Here is a 19,978-nt window from a genome sequence, read left to right as displayed (position 1 = left end):
CAGCTCATGTTTGAAAGAAGCGTAGCACATGTAAGGCTTATGATTGCAAACTGCTAATTTTTGATGGTTATTGTTTGTGTTATACAGTTTGATCTGGGGTACAGTAGAGGTAGAATCCTTGTATATAGCCTTGCCTGTAGCATCAAAGGAACAATGAATTTAATATGATTAATAGCAAATTCTCTTTACCCCCGCCCCCCTTGGGTGCAGTTCACCTCGAAACAGTAATAGCAAAATGCATTCATAATGATACTCTGTGGCCTCTGTTCTAATCAGTGTTCCCAAGTAACAGATATTGTAGTTTGACTCTCCTCGCCTCCCGCAGTCTTTTGTCTAGCGTCGTTTTACACTGTATACACTGCCTATTTTTATTTCTCATGCAAGATATCTTTGGATTTACTGTGCATGTATTTTGATACAGGAAATCATATTACAAACCAGCCTTTTTTTGGTGAGATGAGTTGGCGTTTTATTATATCCTGACCAAATATTTAATTAGGAATAATTAAGTAATGGTTGGCACAAATAAGTTACTTAAGAATGTCTCTGTGAAGCAATTGTCTTTTATCAAATTCATAGCCTTTTCCAAAATCATTTGAATTTCCCTCTAGTATTAATGGTCCAATAGAGTCTTAAAGGATTAATATTTTAAAATCACATGGCATTCGGTTATGAAATTTGAAAACTGTCCTCCATATATCTGCTAGCATTTGCTTTACCTGTGATCACATAATACCTCATCTATTGTGCAACCTATTCAGTTGGGTGCTCCACAGAAAGTAGTTCTAGACTATATTCTCTATTGATATAAAGAACCTCTCGGCAACCATTCAGAAGTATTTCTGTTTGTCAGAATTTTTTCTACTGTAGCCCTGCCCCATACAAACTTTTGAAATGCCACTAAGAGAGAGAGAGTGTGTGTGTGTCAAACTCTGTGTGTGGCAGGCCACAAGAAGCTGAATAGCTCAGTTGGTTAGAGTGTGGTACTGTTAACGCCAAGGCTGCAGGTACCCTTAAGGTTCAGCTGCATATTCCTGCATTTCAGCGGGATGGACTAGATGATCCTCAGGGTCATTTCCAACTCTGTGATTCTAAGGTCCCTCCCCCAATGTTTTAGTAAGATGTCTTGTTATTGTATGGTTTGCAGTATTAACTACCAAAAGTATTGAATCTTATAATACTAGTAACCACTTGTTTCTGAGCTGCGTTTACCAGTTTTGTGGCTGTTTACTATTGTACACCGTATTTGTCATACATACATAGTGGTGTCTTTGGCTGCAGTAATAGAAAACTACTAAATATCCTATCTTACGGTACAAAAATGTACTAAAATTAAGTTTTAGTTAAAAAAATTATTTTACTTTTGACTCAAAATTGTAATTGACTTAGTATGGATCCCTTAAAATGCTTGAGAAAGTCTGTCATTCTACTCCAGTTAAAGTAGCAATTTAGTACTGTGGAATTCCAGGGGCCATAGCCTTTCAGTACCCAAAGACATGATCTCATTCATAGTTTATGTCACTTAACATTTTCACTGCTGAAAATTGAGAGCTAACTGTTGTTTATTCCTATTGCAAATCTAAGCTATGCAATGAGCATTCTGTTTGTCTTTAAATGAAGCATGCCAGACAGTTAAATAAACTTGAATATATGTCATTTTTTTTGCTGGTCTGCAGTTTGTCCTGAATGCAAAATCCACTTTGGCTCCTGGTTTCTTCCCACCCCTTACAAATCACAATTTTTTTACTCTGAGCAAATACATCTACTTTTTAGGTGTTCTTTGGTTTCTTCTCCCAATATTTCATTTTGAGACCTGTACCTTTGTTCAGTTGTCACACCAACTCAATTCCCAACTCAAAACTTGGTTTGCTAAAACTTTCCCAGAAATATAATTTCTCCATTTCTATACATTCTACAATCCAGAACTTCCCTTGCTATACATTCATCATAAAAATGCTGCTGACTTTTATTATTGTTATTCTCAGCCATGAGACATCACTTCAGGGACATAATCGCTTCTGTAGTTCAGGCTTGTATTGTAAATGCTTGATTATACTAAGCATATTTGTGTTCCATGCTGTAGCACTATTTCCTAGAGGGAAATACTGTATAGTGGAATAAATAGTTTGTATGGCTTAAATCACACAGAGAACCTTTGTTATTGGGCAGAAATAGTCTTATGTGTTTCTAATATCTTCCTGTCTTCCACTTAATATTGGTTCATCCAGACCAACATTGTTTTAGATGGGCTAGTGGCCCTCCATGTTTTCAATACAAAGGCCTTGCCTAGACTTGAGATATCTGTTAACTATCCAGGTATGAAGCTTAGGACCACCTACATGCAAGGCATGTGCTCTACTACTAAAGTAAGGCCTTTTGGAACGATGTGGTAGCTCTGCTCGTCCTAGGTACCAGGGACTGACTTTATTTTTGTTGGCTGTTTAGATTTATATGGCTGGTTATCAATAAAATTCTCTGGCTAGCTTAAAAATGACAGTAGCACAACCCAATATACAGTAATTAAAATCAACAGTAACAAATAAAAAACAACAGAAAATATTCCTTGTAAAAGATAGCATAAATTGTTTACAGCTCAGATTAAGGCCACAATAGGCCTCAACAGCCCAATATTAATTTAAGCACAATATAAAAAAATCCTGGATGAACAAAGAGTATCTTCACCTGGCATTGAAAAGGCCATAGAAACGGTGCCAGGCAAGCCTCTCTAGGGAGACCGTTTCAATGCCACCATTGAAAAAGGTTTCTTGGTTAGGAATATTTGGGAGGAGAGAGAACTTTTTACACAACCTGGTTTCAAGCTGTTTACAGCTTTAAGAGTTAAAGACAGCACTTTTAATTGGTCCCAGAAACAGATTGGGAGCAGTCTTTCTTTTCGACCAACTCATGTTGCCTGCTTTTCTGTTATGGAAAAATAATGTTCTGGCATCCACCACAACAGTTCTTTGGAGGTTGTAGCTTTGATTTTGCCATTTTTTCTTGGAGCTCTTAGCTGTGGAAAGATCAGGAACATTAAATCTCTGTACATGCCCTGCTTGATTTTTGCCTGGTAAAGCTCCCAATAGTTATAAGTGGTGATATGCAAATAATACTTTTATTTCACTGAGGAATATTGTTTGCAAAAAGTAGTGCTGGGGCTTAGTATGAAAACACTAACTTGAATCTTGAAAGTAAGAAAGGTAGGTTAATTTCACTTTGTATTGTAATAGTGGCTTCTTTTCATGTAGCTTGCTCCCTACAGGTCATGTTGTTTAGTTTAAAACTAGAAACAAAAATAGATTGCCATGAAAGTAAACATGAAGAATAAATAAGTTCAGTAGGTGTCATTTATTGTTATACAGTAAGACTGCAATTTAGGTGCAATCCCACCTGCCACAGAACCTAATTTTGACTAAACCCCGTGTAAGTTGTGGACTTACTGTATTATCATTTTTGAAGGATATGTCCTTTCATAGGCTAGCACATATTTTGGTACAAAGAATCTAAATAAAAGAAAGGTCAAGCTGAATGAATTATTTCAGTCTTTGCTCACTTTATTGACATTAGTGATTTTACTTCTACTAGTAAAGGGATAGCAGTGGCTTATTCTTAAAAGGTAGCTTTTCCCATATTGAAGTGAAACCTTTGAACTCTTGACCTTGACTTGGTATTGCCATGTAGAATGCATTACATACAGCTATTGAAGTCAAAATTTCCTTTTCAAGTCCTGTGGTTTATGAAAATTTGTACATATTGGCCTGAATTGCAGGACAGCTGATATTTATCAAGGGTAACAGGAGCTTTACTCATTTTCACATTTTTAACAAAATTTTGAAACCTTTTTGTATGCACACATGTTCAGCATATGTGTCTGAGCTTTGAACATTTTGTTTTGAAGTGCATTGGCTCTCATTAGCTCAAGAGTGCAAAGTATAAAACTTTAATAAGCCTCATACATCAAACTTCTGCATAGCAATATTATTATGTAATACGACACATAAAATTGAGAAGTATGTGGTATGTTCATACTTTAAATATATCTGGCCTTGGAAAAGTTATTTTTATCAACTGATAGTTCAAAATGCTCATATGAAAAACTTTGAGAGAGATCCTCTCAGTGGCCCTAAGGCTGAAATAAGGGCTCTCAGGGACACACATTCTAGCAGAGATTTAAACTGATAGAATAACTTTCACATTCTAATTCTCCAATTTATGCAACTTGGTGTTAATTGTGATTAAGGTTTTTACCTGGGTTGTGGATTGAACTGCTCCTCTTCATTTCTATTTTTACACATTGCTGTTTTTGAGTTAGTTTCTTCCTGTTACTGTGGTAACTCAATATATTGATATGCAGATCACACTGACTTGCAGCAAGGTAACAGAAGGCTCTAGGTGACTGGTGTAGATAAATGCAATTGTTATCCTAGACTAGTGTGTTAAAATGTGTCTTAGGAATCAGTCAACAATATGTGGTGGTATCCCTCCTTCTAAGAGAAAGCTGCAAGTGTTAAGCAAATGCCAAGAGACTGCTCCAAAATATTTTTTGTTTAATAACGTCCTTTATAATTTACCGTATGTCAGATGAATGAACAAGAATGTGGCAGCATGTTTCAAACCAGTCTGTTTCAAGGATAATAGGGGAAATGTTTTTTGTTTAACGTTTAAGCATAAAAACATTACAATGTGGATTCCCTTAACAGTGCATTGAGTTGCATCCAGTTGTGCCCCTTCACTGACAGTAGGGCTGTTTCATATAGCAAAGGCTTCCATGAGCCAAAATGGGTGGAGGTGATTTCCTCAAACGTCCCCTTTTCCTTGCAGTCTGCTGTGCCAGCTCCCACACCATTCTAAAGCAGGGGTCAGCAAACTTTTCCAGCAGGGGGCCGGTCCACTGTCCCTCAGACTTTGTGGAGAGCTGGACTATATTTTTTTGGGGGGAGAGAACAAATTCCTACACCCCACAAATAACCCAGAGATGCATTTTAAATAAAAGCACACATTCTACTCATGTAAAAACATGCTGATTCCTTGACCCTCAGCAGGCCAGATTTAGAAGGTGATTGGGCTGGATCCGGCCCCCGGGCCTTAGTTTGCCTACCCATGTTCTAAAGGGTCTGACAATCCTCTTGAGCAGATTTTGGGTGTGCTGCAGAGGAAAGTGACTACATGGCTTGAAGCAATTTGTGCAAAATAATGCAAGTGCTTGAACATTGTTGACAAACTACGCAGCTAAGGAACAAATCATATTTGCAATACTATTTCTAAAGATTTTTATGTAAGGGTAGCGGTAGGATGAGGCAAGAAGCTCTTAGAATGGTTGATGTGATATCATTTGATAATCATAAATTATCTTTAGATTTAGCATTAAGAGGATCGCTCACAAATTTACAAACTCTAAAGATGTTCAGCAAAGTTAATACACCTCTTTTAAGATTAAGAATACCACCACCCTTTTAGTAGAAAAAAAGCACCGGAAACACACACACACGAGAGTCGGGGGCTTCCGCTTGGCTGCTGCCAAGGAGAAGCAAGGATGGTTCTGGGGGTGGGGGATGGCACAGGAGGCAGATGTGGCATGCAAGGTCTCTGCAGAGCAGAGGCAGTAGTGGCAGGAGGGCCAAGGCCAATTAGGGTTTTAAAGGTCAGCTCCAACATTTTGAATTGTACTCAAAAAGCGTACTGGGATCCAATGTAATTCTTTTAGGACTAGTGTTATATTGTTCCAGCGATCATTCCTAGTCACCAGTCTAGCAGCCACATTCTGGATTAGTTGTAGTTTCTGAGTCACCTTCAAAGGTAACACATTGTAGTAGTCTTTGCAGGAGATAACCAGAGCATGTGCCACTCTGGCAAGACAGTGCACAGCCAGGTCGGGTCTCAGCCGACGTACCTGATCGAGCTGGTAAACAACTGCCCAGGACACAGAATAAACCTGCACTTCCATGTACAGCTGTGAGTCCAAAATGACCCCAAGGCTGCACACACCTGGTCCTTTAGGAGCACAATTACCCTATTTAGGACCAGGGAGTGGGCCAAACCTGCCTGCCCCCTTTCCCACAGAAACAGTATTTTTGTCTTGTTGGGATTCAGCCTCAAATCTGTTGTCCGCCATTCATCATAATAAATGTGATGCACACATGGAATGTGCCCCAGTCCTCAAAAATATTTGAAGAGGTCCTCTGTCTTGGTTGAGGAATGCAGGGGTATACCATGAATGAATTGAACCAAGTCAAGGCACGTCAGACCAGTCTGCCAAGTGGTGGATTTCCAGTGTCTTTGATATAGAAGATTAAATTTTATGTGTTGAAACCATGCACACAGGAGCAATGATAGTGCTTCTTGGTTTGACTGTTGCCCCCACAAATAAAACTGGTGTCACATTTGTTTTGCTGAGTATAAATCATCTTGCAAGCATTGTGCAATGTCCCATGGAATTGTGTTGGCATTAGCTCCATGTCTGGCTTAAAAGCACCTGGGATGTCAGCTACAGACCTCTGGGTATAGGGCTGCATATAAATTAAGTTAATAATAATAATAATAATAATAATAATAATAATAATAATAATACAATAACTGCTATACCAGGCACATTGGTTTCTGTTTGCTTTGCTCGCTCGCATGTAATAATTGCTTCCATAAGTGAGGCATTCCTTTCTGGTGAGGTAAGAACATGTAAGTTGTGTCTTGCACCGTTTAGTGAAGTAGTTGCCCTCTGCACACTCATTACAGGTTTCACCAGAATCTTTGCACTGCCTGGGCTTGTGGACACACCTATATCTTCAGCAGGAAATTGTCTTTTGCAGCTACCAGGCTGTCTGCTACAGAGGCCTGCCTCAGGGACTTTCTTCTTCCTCAAGAAGTTCTGGGCTCTTGTGCTGAATGGCAAAAATAATTATTTCTGCAGTCATTGCTGTTCTCTGAGCCCTGATAAGGACCTTTGCTTTGCAGATGTTAATTATTTGTGCTAGAGACAAGTTAGGGTTTTCCAAGAGCTTTTTTTTGAGCTTCCTGTTGAAAATACTGAAAACAATGCTGCAGCTGAGCATTAGAACTGTAGATACCCCAAATTCACAATGTTGGGACCTAACCCTTAAATGTTGTGACAAGACTCTACGCCTGCTGCCTCATCGCAAGGAAGTTCCCAGAACGGGAACAACTCCAAACAGGGTTTCTCCTGGGATCACATTTTTTGCTGGACTACAGCTCTCATCATACTTGACAATTGGATGTGGTAGTTGGAGTTGATGGGAGTTGTAGTCCATCAAAATTTGAAGGGCACCATGCACTATTCCTGCACTAAGGGCTTCTATTATTTCCTGTTCGTTGGCTCCGCATAGATATTAGGAACATTGTATATTTCTAAACCATTTTCTCCTGTGCAGTGCAGCACCATAGCAATTTTGTAGCCCTCTATTCTTACTCATCTTTTGTAACTGCTAGGTATACAGTGGTACCTCGGGTTGCATACGCTTCAGGTTACAGACTCCGCTAACCCAGAAATAGTACCTCTGGTTAAGAACTTTGCTTCAGGATAAGAACAGAAATCGTGCTCCGGCGGCACGGTGGCAGCAGGAGGCCCCATTAACTAAAGTGGTGCTTCAGGTTAAGAACAATTTCAGGTTAAGAACGGACCTCTGGAATGAATTAAGTGGTATTTAACCCGAGGTACCACTGTAATTGTATTATGTATTCCCATTTTCCCCTATGTTTCCACCTTCCCTGTTAATAGGCCGGAAACCCTTCTCCAGGTGGTTTTGTGAGGAGGGCAGATCTAACTTATAAAATGCCAGTTGATGATAGCTTGATGGGTCTTCCTGGATTAATTTATTTATTAATGGCCGGAATCAAAAGAATCTCATAACTGGGTCTGGATGCCCAAGGGGTATTTGGGCTTTTGCTTTTCAAACACTGTTCCCCATGCCACACCTTGTTTTTCAAGTGCTCTTCCCAAACAGAAATAGCCTTTGAGCAGGACAGCCCAAACCACCCTCTCCATTTGCACCTCTTTCATTGTGATTGGCTAGGTGTGAGTTAGGATTCAGGATTCAGCCTTTTGTTGCTTTGTTGTGCGTTTGCAAAGGACACCCTCAGTCAGTCAGTTCATTGTACACTCAGGTCAGAGCCAGTCCAGCAGGGTCTTAACAAGCAATTTCAATGTGTAAATGTCATGTGGTTATGAGAGGACACAGAGGATAGCTAGATCCAAGTAGCACCATAAATTAATTCAGTATGTAGTCCAGATCCTCCCATATATTCTAAACATATTTTTGTTGTAATTTCTAAGAGGAAATATTGCCAGTATGCAAGGGTGATTTAGCAAGTTATATTCCCACCCTTTTGCTCCTGCTGTTGGAAGAGGAAATTGTTTTCTAAGCTCCAAGCCTTTAGGGAAGTTTCTGCCACCCCAAGGGATTTTCCCTGTCTCCTCTTTCTCCCCCCCCCCCATGCCCCCTGAAATTTGTTCTGTGTGGGTCAAGAGAGCAGCAGAAGAGCGCACAGGGACATGAGTGGAGGAATCCTTCTATTTGGCAAGCTGCAGTGCTTGTGCAGACAGCATGTTCATGATAGCACAAAACTGAATTCCACTGTTAATGTGTACTTTTTCTCAAACTTATAATATATGTGGTGGCTTCACTCTTTACTCCTTGATACTGCCAGATAAAATTTATGTTGCTAAGTTAGTATGCATAAATAGATGAATTGTGCTATTAAAACATTGGATCAGACTTAAATGAGGTTCTTTTCTTTGCCGCTGTTTCTCCTCCTGTCTTCCACATTGCTCACACCAGAGCAACATTTGAGTTATAGGATTTATTCCAAGACTGTCTGCTGAATCTGAAGGCAGAAGTCGTCTGGCATTTATTTTCAGCTGAAATATGTTTGTCTTGAACCAAAGGCTAAGGCTTTGGAATGCTTTGCAAGACTGCTTTGAGGCTTCAGACTTTTTCTCAAACTGAGCTCTTGTCTCTCTAATTTAAAATGTATTTCACTAGCAAATGGATATTGTATTTTGTCGCTGTGACCCTTGGCTGTTAACTTTTTAATTACATTGCAGAAATATGTTTAAGAAATAAAAAATTGCAATTGGTGCTCTTCAGGCATTTGAACTTTCTGAAAGCATCTTAAATAGTTGAATGCCTCTTGTACCTTATTGAACAATAGTTGTTACAACTTGGGAGAGAAACCAGTAAAGAGTCTAAACCATCAGTGAATTATGACCATGACAAATCCCTCTCATGTCACAATGATTATAATTAGGTCTACTAAACCTGTTGAAACATTTCATATGTAAGTTGATACTGGCGGTATACAACAATAACAGAATTAATTTTGAATATTTCTTAAGAATGTTAGATGAGCTCAGCTAGATCTGACCATAGGCCCATCATGTACAGTGTCATGTTCTCAAAGTGACCAGCCAGTTGCCTATAGGAAACTCACAAGCAGGGCATGAGTGCAACAGAACTCCGCACATGTGTGATAATCAGCCCATGTTCTTATGCCAATATTCAGAGTTCTGATCAACTTGGGACCAGGGTACAATAAAGCAGTGTTTCCCAACCTTGTGCCTCAGCTGTTTTTGAACTACAACTCCCATCATCCCTGACTAGCAAGACCAGTGGCAAGGGATGATGGGAATTGTAGTTCAAAAACAGCTGGAGGCACAAGTTGGGAAACACTGCAATAAAGATGACCTGAGCTCTTATAACCCAACTTGATCACTGAGATCAACTGGAGGAGCCCCCCATGTTACAGAGGCCTGACTGGCTTCTATAAGTTGGGCATCTAGCGTCGCCAGTCGCCTGCTGCACAATATTATTACAGCAGAGAATCAGCAAGTTTCCTTCTTTTGACTTTCAGGTTCCTCTTTTATACCAGGGGGTCTTTGCCGCTTTTAAAATTGATTAGGCATTTACTTTAATGATTATATTGTTTGTAATAATGTTTAATTGTTGTTTACTGTCCTGATATTTTTATGATAGGTGGTGTAGAAATACTTTTATAAATAAACAAATGGGATGGGGTGTGTGGGGACTGCAGCAAGTATCGGACATTGTTGGAATTTGGGGGTGGGGGCTGTCCTGCATATACATGAGACCTTTTGCAATTCTGCAACTATAATTTTAGTTGGGACAGAGTAACTCAGAATAAGATATACACAATCTGTGTTCAATGCTGTATCAAAATTGTAAAGTTCTTACACGCTGTGTTCACTGCTTTCTTTCAGAAAGTGTTTTAAACATATGTTTATGTCCTGGAGGGCAAGATTTCCTGTGGTAAGTACCCTACCTAACTTTTGACTTAATTTAAATGTTTCCAAGTTGTATGATACATAACAGACACATTAGAAATGGCTAACCTCAGTTGATTTGTTAAATTTGCAAACATTAGGACCATGCTATGGCATATCCAAATATTCCGGGCTCAAGCACAATTAATTTGTTCAGAGAAACTATAGTTAAAGGTAACAACAGTTTGTCTGGTTTGGCTATAACAAACTGTGGTTAGTTGAAAATGGAAGCAAGTTCTTTGGATCGCCTCATGACTGCACTGGAGAAGGGTGGGATGTAGGCTTGTGGACATCTTTAGTGTTAATGTCTTAATGTGGCCACTGTATTTCATACTATTTTGGCATCTTATGTTTCTCTAGAGGGTCTCTGTAAAGCCCCATGTTATAGCTTAGCTCAAACTGCTTCCTCAGTTTCAAAAATGGTTTGCCATTTTAGAAGCATAAACTCAGAGCCCTCTTGGGTGCATAGCAATAGTTTTGTGGTTTTTGGATTCCAGCCAAGTCTGAGTAAAAATGAAAGTAATTTTTAATTGCAGTGGTTCATCTTGTTTTAATATAAATGAGCATAACACTTTATTTTTCAATTAAAACTACTTGAAATATCTTTAATTCGCAACTTATTTTAAAGACCTGCTTATTGCATATTTTGTTACCATTGAATATTTTAAATATATAAATACTAGTTCTAGCTGCACAACTAAAAGCAATAGTTACGCATTTAAAATAACATTGTAATACCCTGCGAGTAAACTTGAATCTTTGAAATACAAATGTTAGGTATGGTAGCCAGTTTCAAATAGCTTAATGCACAAAGCTTCAAACCGACTAAAGCAAAGCAAAGGCAGATATCCATAAAAACAGGAAATCCTTTTGTGTATCCTTCCTTAGCAGCCCTGAACTATGTATTAAACTCACACCCTTTTATAAATGACTGTTAAGCTTTTCTGTTGAATATTCATTTTCTATGATAAAGTGCCTTCAGTTCTTTTTTTATAAGAATTGCTCACTCATCTAATTCTCTTCTTTAGTTGCAAATAATTTGCTTTAAAAGTTCCTCATAACTGGAAATGGGTTTCTACTATTAGAGGATTTAAGTTTGATGTTAGAGAACAAAATACTATATAAGGCAAACCATTCTAAAAGGTGGGCTTATATAATATATTGAATAGGAGCTCAGAAGAGGTTATCCATTCCATTCAGAAGTACAGAAGGGCAAGGACAATAGGGACATGAGAGGGAATACAAGCAGCATCTTTTTAAGCTGCAAGTGTTCTCTCCTACATCACTGTTGAAATGAAGCAGTTGTGGAACCAGTGCAGAAATGAAGAAGTCACCCAGACCTTTTTCTTGGATTGCCAAAGCACAGGAAGCAGATTCTTGAATTGGGCATGGGTTTTTTTGAGACCTGTTTAGCAAGCCTAGCCTTATTAAGTTTCAAATTCATAAGATTATTGTTCTAGCCAAAAGTCATGACAGACTTGTAGCAATAGCATTAATAAAATAATACAGAACATCCATCCATAAATAAACCAACACCCACAATGAAAAAGAGAGAGGTTACCAGAGAACTAATAAGCTTAAATCCAGCTTGATTTCAGATTAAATCACCAAAACAACTTAGAGGCTTTATCTAACTCCTGTTGTTATTATTATTATTATTATTATTATTATTATTATTATTATTATATTTATATTTATTTGCAGCTAGTGCATAGGGGGCCACTCTGTGTGTTATGAAGCTATCATTGTCTAAAAAGAAACCAGACCAATTTATTAAATGTCCAGCCATATTGCCACAGAGCAGCACAGTTGCTCCATCTAGGGGTTCTTTTTTCAGCTTTGACAAAGCAAGTCCACTCAGGCATTTGCTTCCAGAAAAGCCCTGTCTTGTCTGTGTTGAAGACTTGCTCTGGAAGGTATGCCTTGTCATCCAGTAACTGCTTTTGTTGCACAAGGTATGTTTTTGCAGCCTCTTAGTCTGCAGATGCAACCTCCCCTGTCGTTCAGATATTCTTCAGGTTGAAGCAGATCTTAAAACTGTTAAGCCAACTTGGGTTGGCTTTAAATTCCTTGGGAGGCCAGTCCCCATTTGTGGTGGAAAGTTTGAAGTGGTCATATAGGCTCAGAAATTTTTGATGCAAGATGCTGCCATCCATAGGAGCACGTTTCCAGTTTAGGCCTTCTAGCCACAAGTCCAGTGCTTTCTCCCATATTCACCAAAGCCTTGTCCTGCACCTGGCTGGTCACCTTTGCAGTCAGTGGTGTGCTTGCTGCCACAGCCTCACAGATCTCCTTCTCATGCACATTGATGGCATGGATGATGGACTAATTACAGCCGCATCTGAGTGCCACAGTACACACAGACATGCCATCTCTGAAGCAGTCCAGTAGAGCTGACTTCTCTTCCAGTGTGGGATCCACCCACCGCTTCTTGGGTTTCCCATCAGCTGGTGATGGTAATGCCTTGTGTTTTGGGGCCATTCTGTGGTTTGAATCTCTCCAAACACCTCCACAAATCTCTGTGGCCTCTTCCAGTCACCCTCTTCCTCTTCATCTGCTTCTTCCACAGCCAAACACTTTCATGAAGACTTTTGGGATTGCTGGCAATTTTTTATGCTCTCGTACCCTCTCCGCTCCCCACCCCACCCCGTGTGCCACTTTTGCACCATTTTCTTAATTTCTCATGTGTGCAATTTTTCATCATTTTTTAAAAAAATTCTGCAACATGTAAAGCTGTGAGCACATATTTTAAATAAGTGTAAGTTACCTGTATTTGTATTCTATTTGTGTTCTACAATGAGCACCAGTTGTTTGGCCTCTTCTGTTATATTTTAATAGCTAAGCTTTGTCCTAAGGTATAGTATTTACTACATCTTGGAAACAGTATCAGGCATTTATATATCATGGGTATCTATTCTTGGATTATTTTGTTGCCAACTGGCTATTAATTTTACTGAACCAGAACCTGATGGGATGTTGACTACAGGTTTACTGTTAACTGTCTGTCTGGCACTGCAGAATGAATTACAGTGGTACCTCTGGTTGAGAACGGGATCCGTTCCAGAAGCCAGTTTGCGATCTGAAAAGAGCGCAACCTGAAGCACCGTATCTGCGCAGATGCGCGGCACGATTTGGCGCTTATGCGCAAAGCGCAATTTCATGCGTGAGCGGCGAAACCCGGAAGTAACCCTTTCCAGTACTTCCGGGTCACCGCAGGACATAACTTGAAAGAACGTAACATGGAGCAAACATAATATGAGGTATGACTTGTATGCATTTACATATGATGATTCTTGACTGAATAACATGAACTGCTGACTAATAATAAACCAGTAGGCAAATTAAAATGTCAGACTGTATCATTATTTCCAACTCATGATTTGAAGACAGTCTGGAAACTGAAGGCTCTCCTACTTATTGGCAAATGGGTAACTGTTGTGGGGAAGAGGGAAGAAAAAGTGTATAATGGCTATTGTGGGTGGAGGAATTCTAAGCATTAGAGTTAGTAAAAGTCAGGTGTCTTATAATGGTTTGCTGTCCAGGCTATTATAAGGGACCTCAATCCACTCCTGAGTCTCACACATTTTAATACTTAAAATACTATTGAATACAATAAAAGCTTATTCTTCCTTTAATTTTATCAGTCAAGACAAGATTTTATCAGTCAAGGTAGCTGAAATTTAGGCTATTTAAAGTCATATATGTAAAATAAAATAAATTACAGTTATACAATAAGCAGTTCTGATAGGTTATTGTAAAAACGGAATTAGTACATTTTGACCTATTGATATGGATACAAAATGTACATTTTGTTATAGCAACCATGAGCGCTTTGCTGGATGTGATGCTCATAATACTCAAATCCCCAACTGAACAGCATCCTGAAAGCTACTTTTGGGGCTCTCTTGTTTCCAGTAAGCCTGGGAAGGTATGAAAAACCAAACAAACAGAATACCTCCTATCTGCAACTTGCTACAAAGCAAGAAGGAGAAAGCCCTCTCATGAGTGTGTGTCTTGTATTTTACCTCTTTTACAAAGGGAAGAAAGGCAAATGCAAGGGAAGAGATGAAGTGGTAATAAGATATGTGGGATATAACAATACAAGCCACATGCTGTGCCCTGTGTGAAGGTCTCACCCTGCCCCTCACATTTTAAGAAACACACGTAGAGAATCTTGCTTGGAAGCCCCCAAAACTTGAAGCTGGTACAGTGCAAAAATTAAGGTAACTTCAGAAAATATTTTGGCTATTAAAAGCCAAACTTCATCGTAAAGGAAAGGAAAACTACACCCACTTGATATTGCTACTTGAAATAGAAGATTTTATTTTAGGGGATTTTCTAATTTATGCAAATACAGAAACTTGTAGGTCTTTGCAATAGTTTCCAGCTGCTAACGCTATATACAGCCGTACCTTGGTTCTCGAGCGGAATCCGTTCCGGAAGTCCGTTCAGCTTCCAAAAATGTTCAAAACCCAATCGCAGCTTCTCAGCCAATCAGAAGCCCTGTCGGACATTTGGGTTCCAAAGAACGTTTGCAAACCGGAACACTCACTTCCAGGTTGGTGGTGTTCGGGAGCCAAAACGTTCGAGTTGCAAGGCATTTGCAAACCAAGGTACGACTGTATATCTATTTGCAGGTATTCAGCTCCTAAGCATTATAGGATTAAACTGGTGGACCAAATGCATGAAAAGATTAATGACACATATGTTTACAGGATGTAATGAGCTTTTATCAGTTCGCAAAATTATATTTATTTTAAAAATACCTACCAGTAATTATAATCAAAAATAGGAGAAGATTTTGACGGAAGTACCTTTTTTAAATTATAAGACTTAAAAATGCTTGCTTAATGCTGTTATTCAGGGCTGCTAATCATAAGTGCCCAAGCTGCACATTTTTGCAAAGTTCAAAGATATTATCACAGATCATGGTTTAAGCTTCCTGCTTTCAGTAACACTAGATGGAAGGTTTATCACTAGAACATGTTCATGTATTTCTTGGAATAGTTTTTCAAAAGCTAACTTTTTCAAAACTTGTTGATGACTAAATAAAAATGATGTGGGGAAGGGAGAGCTGCTGACTTGTTTAGTTCTGCAGTGATATTTCAGCTGCTGTCTTGGCAGCCAGAGAGACTTTTGCTGTTGTGGGTGAAGCAATTGGCTGGGACAGAGACTTTGACCAAACTGCAAGGGGCCCTGTTGCATGGGTGTAGCTACACTACCACAGTCACTGTCTTTGGACACATTCGCGCCATACATTTAAAGCACATGCTCCCCCAAAGAATTCCAAGAACTACAGTTTGTTATGAGTGCTGCGAATTGTAGCTGTGTGAGGGGTAGACTTTCAGGGTTCTTTGGGAGAAACATGTAATTTAGCTCTATGGGGTGGATGTCCTCCTGTTCCTTGCTCTCCACCCGCCCATACAACTTCACATCTGTATTCATATTGTTGTCACATCATTTTTGTCCTGCATAGTATTGAAGTAAAAGCATGTGGGTTTTGTAGCAGTAAGTAATCTACTCTTAAAGGAACTAAGCTACCAGCACTGAACCGAAGTCAGCAGTAGCTGGTGGAAGTCAGGTATTACTTTTAACTGAAGTGAGCTGGTTGGTTGAATCTTTAGTTGAAACTGAATTGCCACCAACTCTGGAGGTGGAAATGGCTTCAGCAACCACAGGAGCCTCTTTATGAACTTGCTGAACATGTGTTGGAAATGTCCATTTCCCTAGGGAGCCTGGATGGTTGATTGAGCTGGGCAGCATTATGAAATTATCAGGCCCTAAGTATGATGGCTGCTACCAACCTAGCAGTTCGAAAGCACGTCAAAGTGCAAGTAGATAAATAGGTACTGCTCTGGCAGGAAGGTAAACAGTGTTTCCGTGTGCTGCTCTGGTTCGCCAGAAGCGGCTTAGTCATGCTGACCACATGACCTGGAAGCTGTACGCCGGCTCCCTCGGCCAATGAAGCGAGATGAGTGCCGCAACCCCAGAGTCGGTCATGACTGGACCTAATGGTCAGGGGTCCCTTTAAGTATGAGGGCTCTGCAAAGATAAAGCTTTTTCTGAGAAAGCTGAGATGAACCAGTGTATTATGAGGTGTTCACTTTTTTATAAAGCTTAATGGGGAAAAGGTGAGCTTCCTGGACTGTGCAGCTAGGGAAACAAGAATTAACCTTCCCTCTGCAGTTGCAATCTCCAGGAAGATCACTGCCCCACCCTTCAACAAGAGAAAACTCTTTCCAAGTCTAATTGCAGCAGCAGAGGGGAAATTTTGGGAGTGCTGTCTAGCTGGGAAGGGAGTGGTAACCCTTACCTTCCAAGCTGCAACTGCCTGCTATCACCCACCTCCATTGTAATAAGGCTTTCTATTGTCGCCAGCAAAAGGCTTATCTGAAGCCTAATCGTTGTGCTGGCTCTCTGCAGCTGTGAAACTTCACGCACCAAAAAATGTCCCTTTGCACTGCAAGTTAACTTGGGAAAAGGCATTCTGTGGTCCACAGCAGAAGTCTTCTTTCAAACCTAATTTTAGTGGGGGCCATGGGGGGGACCCAGAAGGTATCAAGAAAAACCTTTGCGGGTGCAGCATAGCAATCAGTAATTTATGCCATTATGTCATTTGGGGGTTCTCCCCCACCCCCAATCTTTCTGGAATCCTTTAGCTTTCTGACAACAATAGTAGTGTTGCCATTGTGAAGTTTGGGGAAAAATTGTTGTCAGCTTTAAAAAGCTTAATTGCTTGAAACAGATTTATGTTTAATTTTTTTAAATAATCCAAACTAAAATGGGGGGGGGGCTCTGAATGAGATCAGTTGAAGAATCTGTGGCTATACTAGTACAACAGGCTATACTAGTACAACATTGTTTTGAGATTAATGAGTCAGAATGTGCTCTTTTAAAACCTGATTCACTTATTAAAAATGTAAGAGGACAAAAGAGGAAGTTCATGCAAATTGCAGTGCCTTAGTAATACTAAAAACGTCATACTTAGAAGATCTGCAAATTTTTCTGGGGCACTTTTAAATATTTCCTTTGGGATGTGAATGGAACTACCAAACTAAGCTGATACTCTGACAGGAAAAACCTGTTTTGTTTTGTTTTTATGATGCAAGTTGTGTGTTTTTAGTTAATTTTATGTCCTGTTTTCATCAAGACCTTGAGTGATACCAGTTCTGAAAGTGTTAGAGTGATGTGGTCTGTCTTAAGGATGAAAGGGATAGTTATTGCAGCAAGGAACTGACATACTGCTGCTCTGAAACTGAATACCAGAGGTGTGTGTTTGGAACATCTCCCTTTTAAGGGGAAATATTTTCATGGCTGGTCAGTTAATAGATAAATGCTCTTATATCTGCATCAGCTAGTTTGTGAAAAAAAACTGTCAGGAATAATGCTTTGCAAGAACTAATGTCATTTGGAAAGGCAGTGTAGCTGTGAAAATAATCAAATTTTCATAAGGCAGCTTTTATTATATTACTTAGCATATTACATTATCGGTGTTTGCAGTGTGCAGCTTTTGTCATAGTGCATGTGTTAAATGTACAAAGCAATTGTATGCCAAATTTGTTAAAATTGTAGATAAGTCATTGTGTGCCTTGTTTTATTAGTTGTAAAAGCTGTTATTGGAATATTTCTCAGATTCATGTGGCCCCATTAAATTAAACCTTAGTTTTTAATAGTTTTAACATTCAAAGGCAAGGGAAATATGAAAAATGGCAGTATCAAAATAAATTATCCCACATGCTTAGGATTTGTTTTCACTTCTTTTAGTCCCTCCTCATTACCCCTCCCCCTCACGACTAACCACTTCGTTGGACAAAATCCTGTCCTCCCATCACACCATTCACCCTTAATTCCAATATTACAATAGTTCAGTGTGGGAATATTACAGCAAAAATACCCTCTCAAAAGTCACCTTTCTTCTTGAAAGCTTTGAGTAAGGTATGCTCCCACTTACCCATCAGTTGATTGGTGTGAACCTTCAAAATGCTCCCCATTTCTTCAATCTATACAGTGGTTTGAAGGAGTTGAAGATGTGTAGCTCAATCAAAGAAAAATCTGGGAGCTTTAAGCTCCTGATTGTTCCTTTGAAGTCCCACCCTTACTTGCCCTACACTGGACAACATCTAATATTTTATCTCAAGTATATCTTAAATTTAAGTTAACACTTCTCTTAACATGTATAGTGTGACCTGCTCATTTTTAACTACAAGTGACAGGGTTATAAAGACAATAATCAGTTTTTACACTTTCCTAGATACAGTTACCTTAATTTCATTGGGTAAATTGATAAAAAAATTGGTTTTAAAAACTCCTTTAAAAAGCTCGTTAAAACATGATTATAAAATTGTGTTGTCTGTGAGCCTCTGGGGCCATCTGCCTCACCTGTCGCTATGTTTCGTCTACTCTCTAGCCGATTCCTTTGTGTAAATTGTTAAACTAAAATGTCAAAAACCATATTGTATATTAGATGTATTGTACACCGTAACTTTTACGTAGTTAATAAATCATGTCCAATTTCCCTAATCTGCCACCATTGTATAGTATATTCCTAAGAGTATACTCCCACATTGAACTTGAAAGACAGTGAAGAGGATCCAGCAGATTTTCAAATTTGACATAGAAATTTGGTTTTCTTTGTGCAAAATTGGGGTTTGGAACATTTTATATCATGCCTTATGCTCTAGAAGACTGACTAAACTTCCTAAAATCCATAAAACATTCAAAAGGAAAGAAACAAAATTTAGGAAAACACCAAAGAGGAGGTTGGACACGGAGGCTTTTAACCCTCACTTTTTTCAGGTGCAGCTTCAGCCCTACAGTGTTATTCACCAAAATGAATAGGACCATGATTAATTGTAAATAAAAGTTAAAATCCTACTCTTGAAAATTGTTCATGAGAATTTGCAGTGAAGCAAATAGGTATCATTTTCCTGAAATACAAGGCATTATATGAACTGGGCTTGGAGGCATGTAAAAGGTCACAGTAAGATAAAACTATGTGAAATATGCAGTTTTGGCACTTCATTGTGCATATCTTATAGACAATAGTTTCCCCCCTGCACGTATTTTATAAGCCTTTTTAGACGTTCCATGCTGAAGACAAAATAAATATCTTAGTTGAGATAAGTAAAATTATTGTTTTAAAGCATTTTTATCAGTTGAGAAGTCTCTAAATAAAAACAAGACAGTCTCTGCCCACAAGTTAACATTCCAAAAGACAGACACGACCTTCACAGGGACGTTTGGTAGGGACATGAGGACACACATTTACAGAGGGCCACCTCGGTGGCTGCTCCCAAAGTGTGGCACTCACTTCCACAGGCAGCTAGACTGGCCTATTCTCTGCTTTCCTTTCACTGGCAGGCAAATACTTTTTTTTCATCTAGATATCTGACCATTAACTGGGTGTTGTGGTAGAGTCTTCCAAGCATGAGTGCTGTGCATTTTCTCTCTGTTCCGACATTGTAACTTTGAAATGGCTTTCAGTGTTGTTTTTAAAAGGGTTGCACTATACTGTATATTAGCCGGACGTGGGTGGCACTGTGGGTTAAACCACAAAGCTTAGGACTTGCCGATCAGAAGGTCGAATCCCCGTGACGGGGTGAGCTCCCGTTGCTCAGTCCCTGCTCCTGCCAACCTAGCAGTTCAAAAGCACATCAAAGTGCAAGTAGATAAATAGGTACCGCTCCGGCG

The 19,978-nt window shown here is 39.3% G+C and overlaps 1 protein-coding gene across 8 annotated transcripts in view; it reads left to right on the top strand.

Moving 5' to 3' along the window:
* NCOA3 (nuclear receptor coactivator 3) overlaps positions 1–19,978 on the top strand; it is a 99,050-nt gene that overhangs the window by 34,943 nt on the left and 44,129 nt on the right. For all 8 annotated transcript variants that reach the window (XM_079978880.1, XM_079978883.1, XM_079978890.1 and 5 more), the window contains one exon: positions 10,226–10,274. The gene's annotated coding sequence lies outside the window, so the exon portion shown is untranslated. The remainder of the gene's footprint in view (positions 1–10,225; positions 10,275–19,978) is intronic.

This window comes from Podarcis cretensis (assembly GCF_951804945.1).
Source record: "Podarcis cretensis genome assembly, chromosome: 6".
Taxonomy (NCBI): Eukaryota; Metazoa; Chordata; class Lepidosauria; order Squamata; family Lacertidae; genus Podarcis; species Podarcis cretensis.
This window is presented reverse-complemented; position numbering and strand designations above follow the sequence as displayed.